The sequence below is a fragment of the Panthera tigris genome, chromosome A2 (genome assembly GCF_018350195.1).
Source record: "Panthera tigris isolate Pti1 chromosome A2, P.tigris_Pti1_mat1.1, whole genome shotgun sequence".
Lineage (NCBI taxonomy): Eukaryota > Metazoa > Chordata > Mammalia > Carnivora > Felidae > Panthera > Panthera tigris.
Window position 1 is genome coordinate 160,687,655 of NC_056661.1, and position 26,357 is coordinate 160,714,011.

General features: G+C 49.5%; 6 non-coding genes across 6 annotated transcripts; 5 read left to right on the top strand and 1 right to left on the bottom strand.

Annotated features, from left to right (window-relative positions):
- The first annotated feature begins 1,170 nt into the window (after window positions 1–1,170).
- On the top strand, window positions 1,171–1,242 carry TRNAC-GCA. The gene has a single exon. It is a non-coding gene; the product is annotated as a tRNA-Cys (tRNA).
- Window positions 1,243–7,241: 5,999 nt separating this feature from the next.
- TRNAC-GCA lies at window positions 7,242–7,313 on the top strand. Its single transcript has one exon. It is a non-coding gene; the product is annotated as a tRNA-Cys (tRNA).
- Window positions 7,314–8,253: 940 nt separating this feature from the next.
- TRNAC-GCA lies at window positions 8,254–8,325 on the top strand. The gene has a single exon. It is a non-coding gene; the product is annotated as a tRNA-Cys (tRNA).
- Window positions 8,326–14,532: 6,207 nt separating this feature from the next.
- Window positions 14,533–14,604, top strand: TRNAC-GCA. The gene has a single exon. It is a non-coding gene; the product is annotated as a tRNA-Cys (tRNA).
- A 5,108-nt stretch (window positions 14,605–19,712) lies between these two features.
- Window positions 19,713–19,784, top strand: TRNAC-GCA. The gene has a single exon. It is a non-coding gene; the product is annotated as a tRNA-Cys (tRNA).
- A 3,003-nt stretch (window positions 19,785–22,787) lies between these two features.
- TRNAC-GCA lies at window positions 22,788–22,859 on the bottom strand. The gene has a single exon. It is a non-coding gene; the product is annotated as a tRNA-Cys (tRNA).
- Between the last annotated feature and the right edge of the window lie 3,498 nt (window positions 22,860–26,357).

Here is a 26,357-nt window from a genome sequence, read left to right on the forward strand (position 1 = left end):
AGGGCCATCACGTGGCCGTGAACTGCCCATCTCTGCCAATAGAGGAGAGTCCAAACTCAGGGGAAGGAGGTGGTGGTCAAGTTTGAAGGAACGGACACCAAAACACCAACAGCGTTTGGCTGGTGGCGCCTCAGAAAATCTGTATTTGCTCCAGACTTAGACGCCGTGGTCAATTTCGCTATCTTTCCCTCCAGCCGTCGCGTTTATTGCTTACTAACTTCTATGCTTAATGTTGTGGCCACTGTCGAAAGATGCAGAGACATTGCTTTTTTATTTTTTCCCCAACAAGGAGGGCTCACTACCTGTGAAATAAACATAAGTCCCTGAAATAGATTGCAGGGACAAGGGAGGGGTTTTCCATAGCAAGTCCCTGTGCGCTCTGAGCGCTGGTCTCCCTCATGCAGACACGACAGGCTCTTTCACTGCCTCTCGTGTCCCTTTGGGCGGGTGTCTTTTCTCTACACTTGGGGCATCAATGGCCTTTTGATCTCGGTGGTGTGTTGGCCAGGGGCCAGGTTCACTTCCTAGGGCTGCAGTGCTGTGCCTCAGGGCAAGAGTTTCTCCCGCAAGAGGCATCTCTGGTCCTGGGTCTCGGCCACAGTCCCTGCTGCTCCAGCTGGGCTGACCTTCTGGTGTGAGGGCCCCTGGGACCGTTGGGGCAGCTTCTTGGGCCCCAGGCTGGGGGTTGTGACCTCTCTGGCTAAGTAATTCCAGTAACTCGTCTGGGTTCAGTCAGGACCCTGCCAAAAGCCGGGAGGTAGCCATGGAAGGAGGACAGAGCAGAGAGATGGGCAACAAAGCCTGGGATCCATCGGCCGTGTGGGGGGATAAGGGTGAGAAGGGAGGGCGCAGAGGGCGCGTCGCAAGTCATGGAGCTTGCTGAGGACAGCAAGGAAGGCACAAGCGGTCCAGCTCTTAGCAATGCGTTCTCAAGCAGTGCGTTCAAAGTGGTGCTGAGAAAATACGACTGCAAGATTGTGAGCAAAGAAGTTTCTGGGAGCCAGAGTTAGGGGGCATCTATGTGGAAGAGCAGGGCCAAAAGGTGCTCATTTCCTGAAGGGAAACTTTCCATATTTCCAGAACTTTCTAAAAATTAATAGGCATTCCAGTGCGCAGAGGTGTGTGTTGCAACACAGGTGAAAAGGTATTCATTAGGCACCTAACAAACCAGGGGGTATAGCTCAGGGGTAGAGCATTTGACTGCAGATCAAGAGGTCCCCGGTTCAAATCCGGGTGCCCCCTGACTCAAGTTTTAGTACCTACACCGAATGGCACCCTCAGGGTGGCACTTGTTTGGTAGATTGAGGGGTGTGGTCCTTTGGGAAAGCCTTGACCTGTGCAAGTCCCAGAACCAGAAACGTGGTCCAATCCATGACCGGGTTGTGTTGTGAAGGTGATATGTGGACCCGAAGCTGTGTCTGAGCAGGAGAATTACTGGGGAAAGTGGTTACACACACACACACACTCACTCACTCTCCAGGCCCCCAGTCCAGAGATTCTGATTTACTGAGGCCCCGAGGAACTTCATTTCTCAATAGCACGATTCTTTGTTTTCATCCACCCACATCACAGAAACACCAGACGATTCTCCTGGGCTGCCGCATTTAGCAACTGCTGTTCTGGAGCATTCTAAGGGCCTTTCTAGGCTGACATGAGCGGCTCTGGATGTCTCGGTCATGAGGTGGGGCGAGGAGATGATGCAGGTCTGCTGGGTGGAAGGAAGCTGGGGCCAGGGAAGGACAAGGAGGGCAGGAATGCATCCAGCCCGCAGTGGAGCTGTTCTCGTGGGCTGACGGAAAGCAAACAGGTGCTTGGGAGCCTGCTCGAACAAGTGGGGGCACGAGCGAAGGCAGGGGTCTCCTTGCAGATCAAGGGGTCTCTCGTTCAAGCCTCCCTTCCATGTTCTACTGATGGCAGGACTGCCTTTCCGCCTCTGGGTCCTGCGGAGCTGAGTCTTCCTGCAAGGAGAGGAGGGAGCCCAGATGGTTTAGATCTTTGCCAGCTGCAGGGGAACTTCTCCAGGGCTGATTCGGGCCCCCTGTTAACACTTATCCCTCAAGCCTTGCAGATGTCACCCATCCTGTGAGTAGTCCCACTCCTGCCACACATGGCCACCTCCACCGTGGGGGGAGAATGGAGCTTTGACTCCTCTCGTGTGTACCCCATCCCTACCGAGCACCGGGGCTGTGACCGCAGCGGACCCCCAGGGCTCCTGTCGCTCCGCCCCGGGGCTGCCTCTGCAGGATGTGCACAGAGCACAGGATGCACCGAGGGGCTGCGGGCCACGCCAGTCCGGAGACCCTGTGCCCCCCGGGGGCTACTTCCCTGCCCCCTGCCATCACACAGGGACCCCGGTCGCCTGCCTTGCACGGGGACACTGGCAATGCCCTATGGGACATCTGCTTTCCATCTGAGCAGCAGAGACAGGCAGGGCCCACGGGGATGAGTAAGCTGCAACATGTTTTCTCAGGAAGATGTCCAAGGTGACCTGGTCTAGGGAGTTCTTTAATGCTGGCCGCTGGCATTTTGGAGGGAGACTGGGAAGGCAGTGGTTCTGTTCTAATTAGTGCTCGGTTGTGCTCTGTGCCGGCATCCAGATGGCGGACCAGTTGTCCCTGGAGGGCGTTGGTGTTTCAGGTCAATATACCCGCATCCTGATCACAAGGCACGACGGTGCTTCTAGCCAATGCATTCTTGCAAGCGGTGTCCAACTTCGATGTGTCAGCTTACTGCTCTGTTTTATTCCACTTGACATTCTTATTCGGGAGGTCAGGAGAGCAAAAATCTGAAGCCCGTCCTGCATCATCCCTGCCAGGTGATGCCCCACCCACCCCCCCAGAACAGGGAACAGTAGTAGTCAATAATAATACAAGCGTAGGTGCAACCTGCTCACTCGCATAAAATATTAGCCTACGAGACAAAAACCACCATGTTGTAAGGGGCGAGGCAGTTTCTTTGCATGTTTTGAAGAGGGTGGAAGGAAGCTGCTGCCTCCTCCAGGAAGCCTCCTAGGCTTTTGCGGGGCTGCGGGCAGGGGCAATCTGGGAGAAAGAGCGTAAGCAGAGGTAGGCCATGAAGTGCCTCCAGAGGTGACCTAAGTGCCCCCATAGGGAGTGGGTTGGGGGAGCCCCAAGGGGAGCAGAGGCCAGAGACTGAAGGCCTTTATATTCAGGGCTCGGAATTTGGGTTCAGTCCACCAAAAACCCTTCATCCTTTCTCAGCCTTCCAGACTTTTCTTTGTCCCCTTTGCTCCCTGCATCAACGTTCATCTCTCGCTGAGGTCAGGTCACTGTGCTCTTGTGGAAAAGACACTGCATGGCGCCCCAGACCACTCTGCCCTTTCTCCTCTGGAGGGGCCCTGGCTGGTATTATTTAATCAACTTGATTTCCTGAGGGCTCAGGGCGTAAAACGTGTCTTTTCGAGGTAAGCCGGGAGTCTCTGGGAAGCTGCGTTCACCAGGACTTCATAATGAGAGATGGTTTGGATGAGGGCCCAGGATTGGGGCCAGGAGGAAGTTTGGCATAAGGAGTTCATCTGTCTGAGGCCAAAGAGGGCTTTGTCAAGGGTCCAACCTGTGTGGTTTTTACTTGTGGACTTTACAGACTCAGGACTTAGCAGGTGCAAATGAATGAGAGGTTCAGAACCGTCTGTGTGGATGTTAAGCAAGGCTGCCTAAGGGGCACTTGGGTTTGAAGCGGACCTCTTGGTACCCCACCAGGCCCCTGGTCTTGCCCCCTGACCCCAGTCCCCAGGCCTGGACTTCAGCAGGCCCTCCTCAGTCCTGACATCCCCGTCGGCCAGGAGGGAGTGGGGACGGAGAAGCTAGAATTCCTTCCTCCGAGTTCCTTTTGGCTTCTCTGGTATCTGGGAAGTTACCGTCATTTGGGAGCAAGCTTACCCTCTGAGAATCTGGAGGGCAGTCCCTCTGCAGAAGGCATCCAGGACAAGAGGTGGTTTGTGCGTGTGCGCTGAGGGGGACTTAGGACGTGCCTCTGTCGAGTCAAGATGGTAGCAGAATGTTTAGGACTAGGTATGACCCCTGGGAACTGTGACCTGATGCAGTGGTTGGCCAGAAACACTGAAAAGGGGAAAGGCACAGTGACTGCTTGTGTTTTTCCATATCAGTGGGACCAAGACGGGCCCTGTAGAGGGGACTGCGCTGCGTGTCAGGCAGAAGTTACGAGGCTCTTGCCCTGCTCGGGGAAAGTCTCCCACAGGCAACCAGCCCCCTTCACTCTATCAGCAGTGTCGCCACAGACTCCTGACTGTCTTGATGTGGGAAGGGGGAGCCCCTATTAGTGAGTGTGAACAGTCCTATAATTGGTAATATCTTTGGTGGTGAAGTAATTTCCTTTTTTTTTTTTTAATTGTCGTTTTTTGGTGGGGTTGCGGGCGCCTGGGTGGCTCAGTCGGTTGAGTGTCTGACTCTTGATTTTGGTTCAGGTCGTGATCTCATGGCTTGCAGGTTTGGGTCCCTCGTTGGGCTCTGTGGTGACAGAGCTCTCTCTCTTTCTCTCTCTGCTTGGGATTCTCTCTCTTTCTCTCTCTGCTCCTCCCCCACTTGTTTGTATGCTAGCACATGAGTTCTCACTCCCTCTCTTTCAAAACAAATAAATAAACCTTAAAAAATTGTGGTTTGGGGGTAAAAAATCAAACACTGCAGAGAGATAAGGCCTTACCATGGTGGTTGTGCTGAGACCCTGCCTGGGAGGCCCCATCTGAGCAACCAGCCAGCCTCTGCTCCTGGGTTACAAAGAGTGGAGCCTCTCAGGCTTCATCAGAGGCAGGGGGCTTGTGGTAAGAACAGAATGGGAGACGTGCGCTTCCATGGGGATCCAGGAGTAGTCAGACAACAGGCCTGTGGAGTCTGGGATGGTTTTTGACATCATTAAGAAAGCTTTAGGACTCAGGCCTAAGACACCGTTTCTCCAAGGAGATCTACCTGATACCACTCCTGACCGAACATCTATACAACCCCATTCACAGTTTCTGTTCACCGATTATTTCAACATGCTTATAGACTTTATGGTCAATTTGTGTTTGTCTGTTGGACAAACAGACTGTCTGTTTCTCCTCTGCATTCAGTTCCTCTTCCCTTCTCTGTGTCTGTTGTGTTAAGCATCTTGAAAAGAGATAATCCGATTGGTTATTATCCCTGTGTGGGCAGAACCACAGGTCACTGGGTTCCCTGTTTATTGGCCAGGAGTGGAGAAAAGCTAAGCGGAATAAGATCCTGAGAGAGATACGAAAAATATATTCCATCTGTGAAACAGGAAGAGGATGCTTTATAAAAAAGAATCAGTTACAGAACAAGAAAAGGCTCTTAGAAATCAAAAGAAATAAAAAGTTCAATAGTTTGAAAAATAACGTTGAGGTGGTTTCCAAGTAAAACAAACAAAAAGATAAAAGAATAGATAATAATAGAGATTAAAAGTAAAAAAGTTAGAAGTTGACACCAGGGGGTGCAAAAACCAACTAGTAAAAGTTCCAGAAAGAGAAAATGATGGAGGGAACATTGTACAAGAAAATTGCCCATGATGAAAGGGCATGGGTTTCCATTAGAAAAGACCCTCCAAGCCCCTAGAACAATGATCCTCACCAGATACATTATGGTGTAATTATAGGACACCAGGACTAAATGGCAGCTCTTAAAAGTTCAAAGAGTGAAACAATAGGTGATACACAAAGGAAAGGGAATTATGATGTATTTAATTTTTCAGTAGCAATACTAGATGCTAGAACACCATAGGAAAAATCCTTCACGATATGAGGGACTATGACTCGTCCATCCAGACTGCTAATCAAGTCTGTGGGTAGAATTACAGACATTTGCAGACATGCGAGTTCTTTAAAAATTTACCTACCCTGATTTTGTGGTAGTTGGAGGAGGTCTCTGCCAAGCTAAGTGAGTAAATTAAGAAACATTCAAGACTCAGAAGCCAGGAAAGCAGGACTCCCAAACGGAGAGAGAGGTGGAAAGAATGTTCTCGTGAGTGTGTAGCAGACTTTTTAGGGCAACCAGAAGGATCAGGAAGATAGATGGATACTGGAAAACAAGAAAAGGAAATGTTAATTATCTGATAGCTTTCATAAGTGGAAAATTGTTTTGAAAGGCACTTTTTGGCATGATTAAAGCTTGTGGAAAATCTTAGAAATTCAAAGAAAACTAAGCAGTTGAAACATAAGGCTATCACTAACTTCAGGAAAAACAAAAAGTTCCACCAGAATTCTTAGTTCTACTTAGCACTATGAACACTATTAACTGATAACAATGAAAATATTAAACATAGAAACATAGAAAATTATTTAACCAAAAGTCAAGATATAATAGAAAACTGAGAAGGGAAGAAGGCATATAAGTTCTCATCCTCATCATAAAAGTAAGACAGTTGATGTCCAGACTTGGTTAAGTTAGATATTGCATATTATCAGATATTTATATTATTTGAAATCGTGGTGGCAAATATACTAAAAGAAATGGACAAAAGTGTGGAGAATGATTGCCTCTGGGTAGCAGGAGGGAGATACAGAGGACTGAGGTTTTTGTGATAAGCTTGAAAAACAGTATTTGACTTTTAAAAATGATTGCACAAGATACTTCAATAAAAACAAAAAAAATACATTAAAAACCTCCATATCCTGGGGGTGGAGGTGTAGTTCAGGATAGAGCCTTTCGCTCTCGCTCAAGAGTTCCCTGGCTGGAATCCAGAGGCCCTGTGTAGTCCTCATGTCTCCCTGTCTCCATGATGTTTCTAGGACAACTCCCTGATCTAGGTCAGGGACTGGAAATTTCACTAATTTCCACAGCTGCTCCCACCACCACCCTCCAAGGTTAATGAATAGATGCACACACTGGAAAGACATCTTCAGCTATAAGTAATGCATGTGTCTCCAAAGAGGTTAGGCAGGATCTCTTCAAGTTGCTGTTTTGTGGTGTAGAACGAGAGAAAAACAGACAAGTAAATCCTAAAGGTCCTTCTAGTAGTTACAGTCAATGCTCCTTCCTACTGCTGCTGCTGTCACCACAGACTGAAGAAAATGGGGAGATGCAGACATAGGAAGAGGTAAGGCTGGGGCCTCTGAGGACTGGAGGGGGACCTCTCTGGGATGAGTTTGCGAAGGGATAAATTGCTGGTTTTATCCGCTCTCTAGAGATAAGTAGAAACTCCCAATGTGTCATAGGAGTAATGGGTGTGACTATGAACATGAAAGGTGCTTATTAGACACCTATACCAAGCAAGGGGGTATAGCTCAGGGGTAGAGCATTTGACTGCAGATCAAGAGGTCCCTGGTTCAAATCCAGGTGCCCCCTGCTCTATTGGTTTTCCTATTCGCAGCTGTTGCCAATATTCTGATTTCATTTCATCCATGCTAATTATGATCCTTCCTAAAATTGGAAGCCATCGCACAATGGCAATCTGGGTGGATTGCCCACGCTAATACCCTGGGTATCCCTCCTCCTCTTGGCATCTAGCCTCCCCCCCACTTCTGTATACATCTCATTTCTTCAACTCTTAAAGGGTCATCAAAGAGAGGGCAGGGACTCATGCGGAATTCTGCTTGGCTTTTCCAAGGCAGACCAGAGTAGATACAGCAGACTTCCCGGGAACAGACCCTAGATGGTAACCTTAAATTATCACTCTCAGCCCTCCTTCCCACCTAAACCAGTTTGGCACAGTGGACCTGTGGTGAGACCTACAGAGACAAATCACAGCATCCGGGTTCTCTCCAGGTAGGATGGGCATTTCCTCCGGGGACTTGGTTTTTCTCACACCAAAGCTCACTCACACCCTTGTTTCAACCTTGTGGGTCTACGAACGTCTGGCTTAGCTACTCAAACAAGGGAGACAGGAATTCTGCAGTGTTGCTGCTGTAAATCCCAACTAACAGAGCTCTGCAACACTGGATTAGAGTCCATTTCTGTCTTCAGTGAAGGGAGAAAGGTGAGGGGCTGGGAGCCCCGATAGGTGGGTAGTTTTGGAGACAGCTGGCCAGCTCTTGGGCTAAAGCAAAAAAGAAATGGGTTGGGAGTTTGGGAGTTCCTCAGGCGGCTTCCCTCCTATTTTCCTCTCTAATGACCCCTCCAGGGACTGAGGCTTGGAAAGCTGCAGAGCTTAGAGAGGATGTCTTACCGTGAACCAGGTCTGGCAACTTCCAGAAAGTCAGTCCTGGAGGGGGGCCATGACTTCATTTTGCAGAGCTGAGTGTTACCAAACAGCTGAAAGGTGTTAATTATGTAGCATCTATAGCGTGGGGGTATAGCTCAGGGGTAGAGCATTTGACTGCAGATCAAGAGGTCCCTGGTTCAAATCCAGGTGCCCCCTTATTTATGTGCAAATTTGGGTAGTCCTTCCCTGCCCCCCCCCCCAGCCCACTTACCATCCTGCGCTGCCAGTTAAGAAGAAAGGTACCAGGAGGTTGTGCACAAACTGTCCAGTTACACTCATGGACTCGTTGAACATCAACTATTGGCAGGTGCCAAGCACTTTGCTGTGCTCTGATGGTGGGAGGACAAGTTGTTTCTTGCATACATGTAGCAACAACAGGGAGACCTCAGGAGCTCCCGTGGGATGTCTGGTTTGATCCTGAGAGTGGCTGCGGTGAGGTAGGGGTGTCGCCCCGGATAAGTTGCTTCACTGTTTTATGTCTCAGATTTTCCATCTATGAAATGGGGGATAATAATAGTACCACCTAATAGGGTTTGTGTGCGTGTGTGTGTGTGTGTGTGTGAGAGAGAGAGAGAGAGAGAGAGAATTTAAAGCAGTTAATGCTTTAAGGTAAATGATAGCAAGTCTTTTTATTATTTTTTTAATGTTTATTTTTGACACAGAGAGAGAGACAGAGAGAGACAGAGCGTGAGTCGGGGAGGGGAAGAGAGAGAGCGAGACACAGAATCCGAAGCAGGCTCCGGGCTCCGAGTCGGCAGCACAGAGCCCGGCGGGGCTCGAACCCACCAACCGCGAGATCACGACCTGAGCCGAAGTTGGACGCTTAACCGACGCAGCCACCCAGGCACCCAAGTCTTTTTATTATTGGACTATTTTGGAGAATGTCTGCTAAAGGAAATAACTTTGGTCTTAGTGGATGTTGAAACCTCAGGACCAATGCCCTCTGGAGAAGTTATAAAACCAGGCCACCAGTGGCTAGGGGGGTCCTTGTGTCTCCGTTCCCTGTGGCCGAGATGCTGTGACTGGTATCAGCAGATTCCCGACGAGGAAGGAGTTCACGGGGCTTCTCATGCTACTTGAATTTCTTTCTGAAGAATTGTTCCCACAAAGCCCGATTTACGGAGTAAAGCCCCTGAATCTCTGTTGAGCGCACACGGTTTGAACCAACAGGCCATTTCTGTCCGTGGACTCCCGGGCCAATGAGAGACAAAGACCACCCTCGGCAGCTTCTTTAAACATGAAGGGAACAGAAGCGCGTTGAATGGCAGCGTGGTTGCCGCCTGAACTTGCTTGTTCCCCTTGAATCCAAGTGGCCAGGGAGGCGGGGCTCTGCAGTTTTGATGGAGAGAAAGGGTAATCTCCTGGCGCCTGGTGAAAACCAAGGAAGCAAAGCCGACTCTCTCCTCGCTGCGTCCTGGGTCCTGAGTTGCCAAGGGCTGTGGGGTCGGCAGGAACAGTTGCCGGAGGGGCCTGGTGCGTTTGGGGAGAGACACCAGGTCGGGGAGCCTGCAGGGCTCGGTGGGTCCTGCTCTGGGTCTTGGCTTCACACAGCTGCGGTTCAAGGCCATGCTCCCTCTGCTGAGCCTCACACATACCCAGTCAACCCATACCACACGTCCGGTGATCCCCTTGGCCTGACTTTTTCTCTTTTTGCTGATTTTTTTCTCCCATTTCCAAGGCCAAGTGATCGACTGGCTCCTTGAGGCCTTCCGAGTCCAGTAGTGTGTGGGAATAAAGGCTGGCGTCTCAGACAGACCCCCTGCCCCCCTGGGAGACCCGTGAGATTGGGAGAAAAAGCCCCCTGGTGCTGACAATGCTGTGGGCTCCTGAGTCGCGCAAGGGACTCAGAGCTGGAACGTGCTTTGGTCCAGAAGGTTCCTGGCCAGCACTCAGCCACTTACCGAGGGTGGGGGATCTTGATGTTTAACACTAGTCCCGTGAATAAAATTGCGAGTGAGTAGCGGACATGGAAATGTGACCCAGAGACCTCTCCGTCCGCTGTCCGGTGTACCAGAGACAGAAGCCCAAGCGGGCTCCGCGCTGTTAGCCCAGAGCCGGACGCGGGGCCCGAACTCACGGACCGTGAGGTCATGACCTGAGCCGAAACCAAGAACTGGACGAGGCTGAGCCACCCAGGCACCCACGGGAGAGGGCGTAGGATAGCTGAAGAGAGGGGTCTCTGAGGTATGGAGGGAAACCAGGGAGCTGTGGTCTAGAGGCTTCGATTCTGTCTGTTAAGCAGAGGCAGCGTCTTGTGCTGGAGTCTGGGGAAGGAAGAGGGGGAGGGAAGCCTATCCCTGCTGAGTCCGCAATCTGAACAAAGGAGGTGGAGAGTCTGCTGCGGGGAGGGGTGTCGTTTTATCGGAGCTGTGATCGCGTCCCGCACCTCTGTGAAGTCAACCTTTTGCGGACACTGAGAAAATTGCTGTCTGCTAAATACACTTGTCCCCACCCGGGTCAGCACAGGAAAAGTGCTAGTGATTTCCTTCTCTAGCTCCCTGTTTTTTATTCTGTGCAAATGCCAACCCAAGGAGTCTTAGGTCACTCTCAGTAGTAGCCAAGGTTGCTTGGTGCCTTGTGTAGATCCTGGTCCCAGTGTCTGTCAGCCACACGCTGACCGTCTTTTGAGTGATCCCAACTGCAAAAGAAATCTGTTAGCTCCATGGACTCTTAGGGATTTTTTTTTTTTTTTTTTTTTTTTTTTTTACCAGTTCTGTCCCAGGATGCAAGGATCTCATCTCTCAACTCCCAGGGTCTCTTCCTATAGTTGCCAAAAGAAGACGATAAAGGAGAGAAAAAGAACCTAGAACTTACAGGACAAAGAAGATATTTATTTATTTATTTATTTTATTTAGAGACAGAGACAGCACAAGTGGGGAAGGAGCGGAGAGAGAGGGAGACATGATCTCAAACAGGCTCCGGGCTCACAGCACAGAGCCCAAAATGGGGCTTGAACCCACGAAGCTGTGAGATCATGACCTGAGCCAAAACCAAGAGTCGGACGCTTAACCGACTGAGCCACCCAGATGCCCCAGAAGATAGACAATTTAAGCCAAAATATTATCAGTATTAACGTTAAATATAAATGTATAAAATGCCACAGGAAAACCACAAAGAATGTAACTGGATTTAAAAAAAAAACTATAGGCTGTTCACAAGAGATAGACAGAAAACATAAGGATATAAATACATTGAAAACAAATTGACAGAAAAAGATGTAACTATGACGACTATATATTGTGTCGCCATATTAATATCAGACAAAATCATTTCTGAGGCAAAAATCATTACCAGGGATAAAGACAGTCATTTTGGATTGATAAAAAGTTCAATTCACCAGTTAGGTACAACAATGCTAAATTTGATGCACCTAATAACAAGGCCTCAAGACGTATTTAAGCAAAAATGAACAGATTAAAAAGGAGAAATGGACAACCTTCTGATCGTGTGAGAGATCTTTAAAACCCTCTTTTGTGAATTGCTAGGACAAGTGGGTATAAAATCAGAAAGATATGTGGGGCACCTGGGTGGCTCAGTTGGTTAAGCATCCTATGTCAGCTCAGGTCATGATCTCACAGCTCACGAGTTCAAGCCCTGCATCTGGCTCTGTGCTGATGGCTCACGGCCTGGAGCCTGCTTCAGATTCTATGTCTCCCTCTCTGTCCCTCCCCTGCTCACACTCTGTCTCTCTCTCTCTCTCAAAAATAAATAAACATTAAGAAAAAAAGAAAGATATGAAAGATTTGAACAACGTGATTAACAGACATGACCTAATTAACACATAAAGAACTTTCTACTCAAGGATTATAGAATGTGCATTTTTCCCCCCAGTCACTCATGGAACATTCACAAAAATTGACCATATTCTGAGCACAAAGCAACTCTCAACAAATTCCAAAGTATTTAAATCACAAAGAGTATGTATTCTGACCAAAATAAAATTAAAATCCAATAACAACAAATAATAAGAAAACCCAACAAATAGAAAATCCCCATCTTGGAAATTTCCTAATTTTCTAATACTTCTCAATAATCCAGGGGTCAAAACGGAAATTGCAATTGAATTAGAAGTTAGAAAATAGGTGAACTATGTGATGATGAAAATACTAGATATTGAAACTTGTCAGTCATAACCATAACAGGCATGTACGGGGCAATTTAAAGCCTTCCTGTGTCCACAGCATTATGAAGAGAAAAGGTGAAAATTAGCTAACTCTGCATCTACCCCCAAAAAGGTATAAAGGGACAGTATATAAATCCAAAGGAAAAATAAAGGAGTAATAAAGTTTAATTAATGAAAGCATAAATTGATTAAGTAGAAAACAAATATACAAGAGATAGAACCAATAGAGCAAATGTCGTTCTTTGAAACAAATAACAAACATGATAACCCAGACAAGACTGACAAAGGAAAAAGAGAAAACACTAATAATCTGTATAAGAGATATTTGAAAGGATACGTTATTACAATTTCCAAAGACATTAAAAAGATCATAAGATTAAGAAAAAAGATCATAAGCCTATCTTATGAGTGGCTTTGTGCCAATAAAGTATAATATTTAGATGGCATGGAAAAGTTTCAAGAAAAATATAGCTGACACAAATAGAGTTAGTGAGGTTAGCAGTACTGAGCTGGGTCCATGGAAAAATACAAGATTTTAGCTGATAGACGTGGTGTAGCATACCAACTTCCTACACAGTAAGTGATAAAGCTATTCACTCTCACTCTCCTGTCTTCCAACAAGGTCATTTCCTTCACCCAAACTTCCGCTCTTGCATGGTCCCTCCAAACTTCCCTGTAAATACGTGATATACATGTATCCATATAACTGATGAAGGGTCACAGCGGACAAACGCGAATGAATCTCAGAAACATGAGGTTGGGTGCAAGAAGCCAGACTCAAAAGAATAAACCCAAGAACGGGCAAACTGATCCATGGCCACAGAGTGGTGGTTATCCTTGGGGAGAGGGAGCGATTGGGAAGGGGGTCCAAGGGAACGAACCCCAAGGGGTTTTAGAAATCTTCTGTATCTTGATTTGGGTGGTGGTTACCTGGGTGTATGTCTGTGTAAAAATTCACTGGGCTGTACGTTTCAGATCTGTGTGTTTCATGTAGATGATACTTCGCTAGAAAGTATATGAAAACAAGTTAATTACATCTTTCATTCCTAGAACGTCTTATTTGATTAGCTTTTCAAATGTATGCGAGCGTTTCTCAGTCTTTTGCTCCTCAATTTAGTTTTCATTTCTCCCTCTTAAGATACCCTTTGATTTGTGCAAATAATCTCAGAGGTGGAGTCTTTGCAGGTCAAGTTCCAATGTTTACTATCTCTGGTGACTCTCATGAATGTTGGCTAGTTCCCTAGGATGTTTTAAATTTTGTTCTGCAGAGTGACATAGGGCTTTCTATGTGCCAGTCCTGGTTCAAGTGCTGTACGTGGATTAACTCATCTAATCAACGTGCCAAGGCATCAAGTCCATGCTATTATCATTTTACAGCTTACGCAGAGGAGGGCGTAAAGAAGGGGAGTAGCCGGCCGAGGGTCTCCGAGCTGGGGCAGGACTTGGACCCAGGCTTATCTGCCCTCAGAGTCTGTGCCGTTGGCCTCTCTGCCACGCTGCTTCTTTCACACTTAGATTTGTTAAAACCTACCCAGGGGGGCTCTTGGAGGCTTGTTTCTTGCTGCATCATTTCGGGGAGGATTTTCATTGGCCTAGGAGCCCGTGGCCCCATGCACACCGAGTCCACCTTGAATTAAAACAACTGCGTGTCATTTTCCCCACCGGCTGAGGAGGGCACACTCAGGGCCCAAGCCAGGTCAGCCAGCCAGGGGCTCAGGCTTGCCCTGCCTCTTGTCTTGAATCACTCGCTCCTTTAAGAGCTTACCCCGATCTCGGCTCAGGCCGTGATCTCATGGTTCGTCGAGCCCCGTGTCAGGCTCCTCGCTGACAGCTTGGGATTCTCTCTCTCTCTCCCTCTCTCTCTGCCCCTCTCCTGCTAGTGCTGGCGCGCTCTCTCTCAAAACAAATAAATAAACTTAAAAAAAACAAAAAAGAAATCGGTGTAGAAGTAAGAGTTTCTACAGCCTTCCAGCCAGGAGAGGAGATCTCCAGGGCTCCAAGGGAAAGGCTGGTGGGTACAAGGGGGCATGCCAATAATAGGGGGAGATGGTCGGTTTGTTCATGCTTTGGGGGATTCCTAACTCCACTTGGCCACTTCTTTCTTTTTTTTTTTTTTTTTTTTTAATGTTTATTTATTTTTGACGGAGAGAGCGGTCTGTCCCGGCTGTTCATCGCTTTACGGGAAGTCTGGGTGTGGCTGTCCAGATGAAGAATATTAATTAAGCCAGGCCACAACAGAAGGGGGTATAGCTCAGGGGTAGAGCATTTGACTGCAGATCAAGAGGTCCCCAGTTCAAATCTGGGTGCCCCCTTATTTATTCCTAATTTATATTGGTGTTGCATTTTTTTTTTTTAAGCTTCCTCTTCCTTATTAGATGTCAACGGAAAGTTGTTTTTCTTCCCTGGAACCAGCAAACTGGTGAAGCTTCATACCAAAGTTGGGGGTTCTTACCTCAAAATAGAGCTGGGACTCACTGAGGAGTCTATAAAAAGGCCATTTTCCAGGCCTCACCCCAGAGCAATGAAGTCAGAGTATCTGGGGTGGAGCCCAGTTAGGGTGAGAGCTCCTCGGAGTTGAGAACCAGCCTTAGTTAGCTTCCAGGAAGCCTTCTTAGACCCAGGCTGCCTCATCCCCGCTCTGTGTGCCCAGCACCTTGCGTTCTGGACCTCCTCCCATTCAGCCCTAAGTATACATCATCGCAAGGCGACGTTGACGGTGTCTTCCAGAGATGTTAACTGTCTCTGCCTCAGTTTCCTCAGTCCTCCCCCTTTTTAATCCGGGCAATCTCTGTGCACGGGAGGGGGGGAGTGGTTTTCTCTTTCCAAGCCAAAGCACCAGGATCTGTGGCTCAGACAGCAGGCTCTCCTGGGGCCGAGAGAGTTTGTAGAGGATGAATTCTCTACCTGTCCAAGTGCACGGTTAGCTTGAGGAACCATTAAAGCCAGTGGTATGTCCTCCTCAAACCTTCAAAGTAAACTTCTGCATGAGGGACCGGTGAATTATATATCACCCGTCTCAAAACTGAAGAATGTAATGGCTTCCTGTGGTCTGGAGGACAAGCCGCTGAGCATTTTGGTAGACAATCCCAGAATTCGCCGTGAGTCCCGAGATCCCCGCATGGAATTCGGAAATCTGTCATGATTTCTATGATCCCTTACACCAATCATCTTTTTTTTTTAATATATATTTTTTGATGTTTGTTTATTTCTGAGCGAGAAAGGGGCAGAGTGCGAGTGGGGACGGGCAGAGAGAGAGACACACGCAGAATCCGAAGCAGGCTCCTGGCTCCGAGCCGTCAGCACAGAGCCCGACGCAGGGCTCGAACTCACAGCCTGTGAGATTACGCCCTGAGCTGAAGTCAGACGCTTAACCGACTGAGCCACCCAGGGGCCCCACACCAATCATCTTCGATGACCTTTCTCCCGACTCCCTAAAACACATTTCACGATCCTCTAGGCCTGTATCAACAGCAAAACTCTATGCGTTAGATGGGCTAAAAACAGGTTCTCACAATAAATTACTTGACAGCAAGAAAGCCTCAATCTCTTTACGCTGGACGGCAGGAAAATGCGGCAGAGAAACGGCCACTGAGGACAGCGCGGTCAGACTTTGTCTAACTTGACAAGCCGGCAAAAAGCTCTCTGTCTGACACCCCGGGTTGTGAATTTTCTTTGTTTTCCGTTATCAGCACACAACATAAGTCCCTGAAAAAAAAGACAAAACCTCTTTTTATCTTCAGTGATGTGCTTCAGAGTTTCTCTTTCATTAAAGCTCTTTCCTTTTTGTTGGCGAGAGACTCGAATTTCTTAATTAGTACTTTTTTCCCCCTGTTTCATAAACACTTGGAACTTTGGCTGAGGGCCTGGCGGCTTGTCGCTTTCCTGTCCCTGCCCTCCCACGACACCTCCTGATCTTGAAGATGACCTCTCTGGGGGCTCCTGGGGTCACAATCTCAGGGTTCGCGCTTTGAACCCGCCCCCTCAGAGCTTCAGATGCTGTCTCCTTTTCTCTCTGCCTCTCCCCGTTCACTCTCCCTCTCTCAAAAAATAAATAAACGTTAAAAAAAATAGAAAGAAAATGGCCCCTTTGATGACAGCCTCCATCTGTCACCCCATTACGACTTCTGGTCCTGCGGTCCCATCGTCCTAGCCTGGTGGCTCAGTGGGGCCCTTTCTTCCTCCTCGCCCTCTCCCCATGAGACCCCCCCCCCTTTTCAGGGTTCCTTGCCCACACCTCCGCCTTCAACCCCCCAACTGGAGGGAGCGCCTTCTGCCCCGCATTGCCCTTCTGGGTCCCCTTCTTGGGATGCCCCAAGCTTAGTGGAGGATTTTAGAACCAGGCTGACACTTGTATTTGCCTTGGCTCCCTCGGCCTTCAGCCTCAGTAATGTCAACGCCACATAACGATCCTTCCAGGGCTCGGGCTTAGCTCTAATGTGTTCACAGAGTCCACCCCACTGCGGTGACAGAGAGGCCTGGGTGAGGCAGAGTGCCAGTATCCCCACCCCTACCCAGTGTCCTTTGTAGCCTCCTTCTTGTCGCGTGGCTTCACAGAAGAAAAACTACACATCCCAGCCTCCCTTGGAGGTAAGGGAGGCCAAGTAACACGCTGGAGGCCCTTAAAGGGCCAGTGCAGTCCCAAGCGCAGAGCAAGAGGACGGGGCTCCCTGGTGCCGGGGCTCAGTAGGTCCATAGCGGGCAGAGAGGCCTTCCATTTCCTCCTCCCTTCCTGGGGGCCCACGGAATTGGGCAGAAGCCGCACCTGCCTCTCGTTGTCCCTCCGGAGGGCTCCCTAGTGCCCCTGATGGAGCCATCTCCCTCTTAAGGGAAAGAGGCCTACATACAAGGCCCTGTGTACCATCCCCATCACTGGCTGGGGCCTATCCCTTCCTCCGCTGTCTTGCTCCAAGTATGAATATAAAATTTTTTTTTTAATGTTTATTTTAGAGATAGAGCACAAGCCAGGGAGGGGCAGAGAGAGCCGGAGACAGAATCCGAAGCAGGCTGCAGGCTCCGAGCTGTCAGCGCAGTGCCCGACGTGGGCCCCGAACGCACGAACCATGAGATCGTGACCTGAGCCGAAGTCAGATACCTAACCAACCGAGCCACTCAGGCACCCCACTCCAAGTGTGAATATCAAAACCTTTCTCTCCCTTTGGAAATGTCATCATCACCCTTCGACTTTATTGCGAGTCTCAGCTGACCTGGGAGGTGACCTCCTACACGGTTCCTATGCCCTTCGAGCGTGCCCTCCCTGTACCCTGGGCACCAGAGCCTGAAGTCTGAGAGGCCACTCCGGAGGCTGAGAGGTCGGGGCGGGAAGGCAGGCGTGGAAGAGTGTGGTGTGTGGCTGAGAGGCGGACAGGTGCCGGGCGTCTCAAGAAGGCAGCGGGCTGGCCCTTTGCCTTCAGAGCAACCAAGGACATCTTGGATCCTAGCTGGGTGGACAGTGGACAACCCGTGTGTGAAACCAGAGTGACGGCACCGGAGGGGAGGGGAGGGGGCTGGAGACTGGCAGAAACAAGAAAGGCCTGCACAACCGCAGCAGAGGTGGTGGGTGAAGGACAAACCCGGAGGGGCCCAGGGAAGAGGGAGGAGTCAGGATGAGGGCAGCTGCAGAGCTGGGGGAAGGAAGGAACGTCTGCAGTGCTTTCTCTCGGTTACTTGTAACCACTCAGTCAGTACCTGGAAGGTGGGACTGTGCCGACATTGGGTTATTACACGCGTAAATTGGAAAATTGAAGAATCCCTCACCCACTCGTTGGCAATAGCTCTTTGGTTTATTTCCTTCCAGAGGAGATTATATATTATATATATATGTTATATATAATATATACATCTTAGGGGTGCCTGGGTGGCTCAGTCTGTCGAGCATCCGACTGCAGCTCAGGTCCTGATCTCCCAGTTTGTGGGTTCGAGCTCCACGTCGGGCCCTGTGCTGAGAGCTCGGAGCCTGGAGCCTGTTTTGGATTCTGTGTCTCCCTCTCTCTGCCCACCACCCACTGACACTCTCTCTCTCTCTCTCAAAAATAAATAAAAAACATTTTAAAAATTAAAAAAATATATATGCATTATATGTATATAACATAAAATATTAATGTCCAATACATAATAAAATATATATAACAAATGTATATAACAAATATATATATAACAAAGTATATATAACAAATGTATATAACGAAATATTTAAAATAGGAAAATTTATATTTAAACATATTAAATATACACTAACTATACATTATGTATTTTATATATAAAAATTTAATATATGTTTACACATAAATACCTTTGTATGTATGTGTAATCTTTCTTATCATCTAATGATATGTATATATAGTATCTTTTTAAAATTTTTAATGTTTTATTTATTTATGAGACAGAGAGAGACAGAGCATGAGCAGGGGAGGGGCAGAGAGAGAGGGAGACACAGAATCCGAAGCGGGCTCCAGGCTCTGAGACGACAGCACAGAGCCCAACACGGGGCTCGAACTCACAAACCACGAGATCATGACCTGAGCCGAACTCTTAACTGACTGAGCCACCCAGGCGCCCCTATATAGTATCTTTTTAAAAGCCCAAAGGATCTCACATCATATGCCGCCTAGTTTGCTTTTTGGCCTTCATGATCTTGTTTATGAGTCCTCGCATAGATAGCGCTCTGGGCTTATTTCATCATTTTCTCTCGCATCACAGCCCATCCTGTGACACCATGTTTGTAACCTAATCCCCGTCAATGGATATTTAGGTGGTTTCCAGTTTATTGCTGATACAAAAAAAGGAAATGCTGCGATGAATCTCCAGATACGTGTGCCTTTGTGTACTCATGGGACTATTAGAGGAAGAAATCCCTAGGAGCGGGAGTCTCCTAGCGTATAATTTTTCCTAAGTAACTTTTTTTTTTTAAAGGCCACATGTTCGATATGGAAAACTTGAAAGATAAATAAAAGCACAGAAAAAAAAAGAAAAAGCTGAGATCATGTATAATTTCATGCAGACACATTGTTTTGCAACCTGCCTTTCCATTTGGCAAATTCTCGTGGATGTTCTTCCGTGTAATTAAATAACCTTCGGACGTGGGCTCTGAACCTTCTCTCGGCACAGGGGAAGGCGCTGTCACCTGGTCACAGGTATGTCACCGTCCCAGTGTGCCTGACATGCAGTGGATGGGGAACAGTGGGAGGGAGTTTCCTGCATGATTTTAAGGGTCTGCCCACCTGTAAGGGTCAACGAGGCTACTGGGCACCCACAGCCAGGTGCACACAGAAGAGATACATGAAGAGGACGGGCTGGTTTCCTGCGGGAGGGAGGCCAGAGCTGAGAGGAGCAGAGTTGGCTAGGACAGTCCAACCAGCAAAACTGAACCCCGGTGTATTGACACAGGTACAAGGTGTTAATAATACATCACCATGCCAGTTAAGGGGGTATAGCTCAGGGGTAGAGCATTTGACTGCAGATCAAGAGGTCCCCGGTTCAAATCCGGGTGCCCCCTTCCTTTACTAGCTTTTAATCACAAGTGGGTCCTATATTGCCTGGTCCTCCTTGGCCAGAACACCCGGCAAAGAAAGATGAAGCAGATCAAACCCTCTGCAGGCCAGAGCCCCTGGTCTGAGGCTCTAGCCCCCAGCTCTTGGAGCTCCCCCTGGGGCCCGCTCCAGACTCAGCCCCACCCCTTGCGGAAGAGCAGGATGTCGGTTGGCTCTGGAGGACTGACTCCAAAGAGTTAGTATAGAAGATGACAGAGGACTGGCCTTCCCTGCCTCTTTTCTCTCTCTCCTCAGTGTAGAGTCACCAGCTCCAGTGAGGGAAAGGAAGCTCGAACCCCATTCCCCAAATCAGTAAGGACAAGAACAGGTAAGGTGCACCTGTCCTTAAAAGCTCATCTCACTGTGACAGGGAGACTTCTGGCCTCCCACGTGAATCCCAGAACTCCTTTAGACACTGGCATACCCCTCAGGTCTAGTCGGACCTCTACTGCAGGTGGAAGGCATTCCTGCCCTCCTTCTGCACAATCCCCTGCCCACACCAGCCACCCATGGCCGAGGACATCTGGGTCAGAGCAGGGCTGTGTCACTGGAGGGCTCCGGGCTCCTCTAAGGCCAAGGGTCCCCGGGGGGACTGCCCATCGCAGCCCCTGGTGTGTGAGGGGGTAAGGGCAGCGGGGTGTGTGCTTTCTCGGAAATACAGCTCATAGGCTCCAGATCAGACTGCCTGGATCGGAATAGTTGGGCGTGGGGCCAACAGACTCTATTTTTAACAAGCCCATGGGATGATCCCGGTGGAAAGTCAGAATTGGAAACCGCCAATTTAGTTCGGTGCCCCGTGTTACAGGCTTGAACAGAGGCCATAATTAAGAGACGTTCCCAAGCACACACACCTGATTAATAATAGGGTTGGGGCCAGATCTCACACGGCTGGTCTTGGGCTCTTTCCACTTCCCAAACCTGGTGCCAGACATGACGCCACATAATGACCCGGATCATGTCCACCAACCCCCCCATCCGGTACTAAATGAGATAAGCTCACGGCGGCCTGGAAATCTGACCCAGGGATCTCTTGACCCGCAGTCGGATCTTTTCCCCTGAGCCAGGAGCTCACTTCAAATTGTTTCCTGGTTGGGACCTCCCAATACCTGGTAGTTGCTGTTTATTCCCATCTGCCCCGTGTCCTGGCTGACTCACCCTCTCCTGGCCATCGGCTCCCTCCCCTTTCCCACCGACCCCTCATTTGAGTGCCCAGAAGCCCCCTCTGCCCTGCCCAGTACCCGCCCCCACTTGTGTCTCTAGCTGGTACGCTTTGGTGTTCCCCCCGACCTTCCCTCCTCACTGCACCTCCTCCTGGGCTCATTTGTTTTTGCCCCCCAGACCCCCCCAGCCTCTCCTGTTCAAGACACTTCTTCTTCATCCCAAGGCCAAATCCTTGGGCTGAGTCTAGGGGAGGCATTTGGCCAGGAAGGCTGAAGTCACCTTCCCTGTGGGCAGCCCCATCCGCCTCAGAAGGCCTCACATCTGGGACTCAGCACACCTGGAGGGGGCAGGGATGCCTGTTTGGGGTACCAAAGCCCAAAAGCCTTCTGAATGGGCACGGGGACTCTCACTTTGCTGGCAGGGCTACTGCCCCGGGACAGTCAGACCACACCCACCTCCCCCCTGCAGGGGACCCCACACTGTCCCCTCCTGGGGCCACAGGCCGTGTGGATTCCAAACCAGACGCACAAAGATTCTGATGGGCCCGAAAGACCCCCTGGGTGTTCTCTGTTACCAGCAGCGAGCGGGCAGCTTCTGCACTTGGCAGGTGGGGGCCGGGGCACTGGACCCTCTGCAAGCAATCCTATCAGTCCTGGTTTAAGACGAAATCCACGGGGACTGGTGGCTTCTGGAGTTGGCTTCTGGTGCTGGTTCCTCCCCATCCTCTCAGAAATCCCCTGTATGGTTTTGGAAGCACCGTTCTCCCCTGAACAAATGCCCCAACTTTCACGCAGGAGACCAGGGAAGCTCTGGTTTCAAGGGAATTTGGCAACCTCAGGATCAAAGTCTGCCTCCGGTGTTCCGCTGGGTCATGTGGTGCCTTAGATTTTCTCAGCACGGCCACTGGAGACCCCGTGTGGCCTTCTGAGCCCTGAACAAAGAAGCTGGACCTCGGATCCAGGCGTTCCCAGTATGTTAGAATCAGCCACCATGTCTCTCGATCTCAGCGGGCTCTTTGGTTCGGTTGGCCCCAGGCAACAATTTATTTAGCTGTTTCGTCTCTGTGGACCCTGACCTGCTATACTCCTACCAGGAGGGGCCGACTGGACTTTTACTGACTTCAGCACAACTAGGCCTGGCAGTTAGCTCCCCAGTCCCACATCCGCCCCCAGCCCCCCATTTCTCCAAGGATCTCTTGCTTGCAAATGACTCCCTGTACCCATTTCTCAGCCAGTCATGCACACAGGTGCGAACCCAGAACCTGCTTCTGTCTGGTGGAAACAGACTAGACGGTCACTGGCAGGCTGGCAGGAGCCCAAGGCCCCGGAGGGAGGGTGGGAGAGCCAGGCTCAAAGGGACCCCAGTGGCCAAAATCACAGCCAAGGGCACAGCAGAGCACCATGCGGGGACAGAAGCCACTGTATCCCCAGTGGGTGCCGAAGGACCCTCCAGCCCTGCAAAGGCAGCCAGAGCTCTGTATTCTGCAGTGGAATTCACCTGGCAAGGTCTGAGCCGGGTCCTAGGCCCGGGCAGGATTTGGCACGTTGGTTTGGTAGAGCAGGTTGCAAAGCTGTGCTTTCCCCCAAGACTCACTGTTTCGGGTGGGGGTTCGGGTGCTGGGCAGTCAAAGAATAACACAAATGCCCACCTGAAGCCACCAGAGAGGCTTGGGTGGTGGAGCCCGCTTGAGTGTTGGAGAAACACAGGAGGTGAAACCGAGGGGTCGGGATCCATCTCTTGTCTCCTCAGAGGGGTTTCCAAGTGGGGGACACAACAGCTGTTATAGGGGGGCAAAAGCAGGCATAATAAGGGGGCACCTGGATTTGAACCAGGGACCTCTTGATCTGCAGTCAAATGCTCTACCCCTGAGCTATACCCCCACCTGCTTATAGGTGTCTAATAAACTCTTTAATCCTTCAGAGCCACGCCCTGACTGTCTCTGACTCGAGATGTATTCTTGGTGGCACTCTGCCGTCCTAACACCCCTGCAAACATGCCCTCCCCACTCCGCCCACCCCTGCCCCTTACCTCCACTTACAACCTCCTCCTTCCCTCAGCCCCTGGCTGTAGGCACTGGCATTGACCACACTGTGGTTTGCAGCTGGAACATTCTTCAGACTCATCTGCAAGAGCGGGATACAGAACTAGCTGCTCAACAGACAGAGAGGAGGGGAGGGGAGGGGAGGCAGGGCTTGGGCCCCACCTGAGAACCCCTAAGCCAGACTCTCTGGGAAGGGGACGAGGGACAACATGAGCTTCTAACAAGCTCCTGATGATTTGGGAGCTGTTGTGCCCCTCACGGGATAGATCTGGAAAAAAAAAAAAAAAAAGTTTGGAATTCAAATCACGCCCCAACCAAACTCACTTGGTTTAATGACCAAGTTACCACTAGAATCCACGTTTATGATTAGGGGGCCTCTTTGCACTAAACTGGGCAGGAGACTGAGCTACCCCCTTCCTATCTTCGTTTTCTCCCTTATTCTCTGTCTGTTGCATCGTTCCGTGGGTCAGGCAGCAGAAATAAGCGTGCAGTGCGTGGAAAGCGGTGAGGCAAGAATGAGAGATTTGTGGTCACCGGAGCACAGACACAGGACCGCGTGATGGCAAACGGGAGGTCAGAGCAAAAAGAAATGCCAACAGGCGACGCACTGACTGGAACCAGGGACTCCCCGACACAAAGTCAGAGGCTCTGCCCCTGAACTGGGGTTCCCGGTGAGCACCACGTCACCTGTGTGGTTGTGCCCAGGGAGCTATCACGCACTCTCACTTCTCATCCCTAGCAAACTAGTGGGAGCTGACTGCCCGACCTCGTCCAGATAGACCTCTGTCTGACTCTGGACGTATTCTGTCCTTCTCTAGAAACTTCTAGAAATCTTCCCTGCCCAGAGCGCTGCGGCCTCCTCCCCAGTCCCCGTGTGGGGCACTAATCATTGCTTAGAGCTGGAATCTTCCCTCTTTCCTTCCCTCGCGCTCAGGTTTCACTTCCCCAGTCCGCTGCCCCCAGTCCCACTCTGACCCCCTGCAGCATGGGCTCCTCTGAGCTGTCCTACATTGCTTTCTCTGCTACCCCCACTCTTTTCGTTCCTTACTCCTTGGCTTTAAAGGGAGATGGCCTTACTGGACAAGTCACGGTGCCATGCTGGCCCCAAACCATCAGCCCAGCACAGCCGGATGACTTGGGACCAGGTACAAGGACTCGCTGTTTGGGCACCAAACTCAGGCCTTTACTATCTCCTAGACTGGGACCAGCGGTCCCTTCCTCCTTGGACCTCTCCCCTGGAAGTTACCACTACGAGGCCCAAAGGCCACAGAGATCCCAAGGATGCAGGGAAGGGACAATCATCCAAATTGGCATAGCATATGGAGGCCAAACTAGATGAAAAGCAGACATGCATCTTGAACAGGACGCTTTGCAGATCTGTCTGTACGAGGGGAGGTTAGAAACCGTGTGGGGGGCCAACAAAGGAGTGTTGGCTAAGTCAAGAGTGGTAGCAGCCGCCACCACTCTTCTAGAGTAGAAGAATACTCTGTATCCACTAAGAAAGGTGTCCTAAAAGCTTTTTTTTATTGGTGTGAAAAAGTCATCTATTCCTTTTGATGTTAAAAACGTCATAGAATAGCTTCATCTTTGTAAGAAAACGATATGCAAATCATAAACATCTCTGACATGACCTATTTGCTTTTCTCCACGCAAGTTAGTTTTGCTTTAATAAAAAGCAACAACTTGGGGCGCCTGGGTGTCTCGGCCTTGTTAATCATCCGACTCCTGATTTTGGCTCAGGTCATGATCTCGCAGTTAAGTTCAAGCCCCACATCGACACTGCACGGACAGTGCGGAGCCTGCTTGGGATCCTCTCTCTCTCCCTTCCTCTCTGCCCCTCCCCCACTCACACTCTCTCAAAATAAAATAAAACCTTAAAAAAAAAGTGCAACAATTCCAATGGTCTGTGGCACTTAAACAGGAGATGCTTCTGTCTGAAAAGAGACTGGTTCCAAAAAGATTCGAAATGGGTCGGTGGAGACAGGTCCCAACTGCCCCGATCCCACCTGCTCCCTTCCTGATGATGTTGTGCCAAGAACCCAGTATCCAGGCCAGTGGTCTCATAGCACAGGGGTATCCAGATTCAGATCTCTGACCTCATTTTGGTGGCTCCAATGGTCTTATTTTTTGGAAGAGTTTTTGCATTTCTGCACAGCCAGATGGATTTTTCTTACAAAGCTTCTGTTCCTCATCCACTGGGTCGGTCCAAGGATGTCATCATGGTGCATTCCAATTGCTAGAAAGGAAAAAGACGGTAAAGGCAGGTGTACCAGTTGATATTGTGGGTCTCAGCCCTGCATCGGGCTCTGTGCTGACAATGCAGAGCCTGCTTGGGATTCTCTCTCTCTCCTTCTTTCTCTGCCCCTCCCCAGCTCACATGCTCTTTCTCTCAAAATGAATAAATAAACTTAAAAAAATATATAAAAGAACTATTGGAAATACATCACAGAATTGGTAGGAAGCAGAAAAGAATTGGTAGGAAAGGCATGACCACATCAGCCTCAGAGATTACAGCAGCAATCTTAGGAGTACAGTGTTTTCCTGTTCTTTATCTTTTGCTGAGGCGTCTGCTAAATATCCCTTTGAATTAAGTAACAAGGCTGTTTCCCTTATTACAAAGCTCTACTCATTATTGGATAAAAAGCAGAAAGGCCATCACATACATTCAAATGGGAGATGTCACAGTGTGTGTGTGTGTGTGTGTGTGTGTGTGTGTGTGTGTGTGTGCGCGCACGCGCGCGCGCACATGCATACGTGTGCACACGAGTTAAATATTAGAGAAAAGCTTTGGGGATTATAAAATACAAACACAATATAGAACCATATGTACATGTAGGCAGAACTTGGCAACTAGTAACCATCCCCCATGTTCTACCTGACTATTCAGGGAGACCCTTTGTGTCTAAGTATTTTGTCATTCCTTGAACCATTACCCGGGTAATAGGAACAGTCCCAATAAAGGCTAAAATGAAAGCAAGATGTAGCAACTTGCTTTTTTTTTATGTTTATTTATTTTTGAGGGGGGGAGGGGCAGGGAGAGAGGGAGACAGAGGATCTGAAGCAGACTCCGTGCAGGGCTCGGACCCAAGATCCCCGAGATCATGACCTGAGCCGAAGTCGGATGCTTAACCGACTGAGCCACCCCGGTGCTCCACCGCTTGCTTTTTGAATTGGAGGAGGGGCCCTGACATGCTGTGAAATGATTCATACAAGAGGCGGGTGAAACTATGAACCCAATAGGATAGAAATTTGACGATCTTGCCTTTGTTTTTCAGCACGTCAGTCATTGAGCAGACGAGCTGAGTGTTGGGCTGGGGTTATTGGGAAGTCTGCCGTC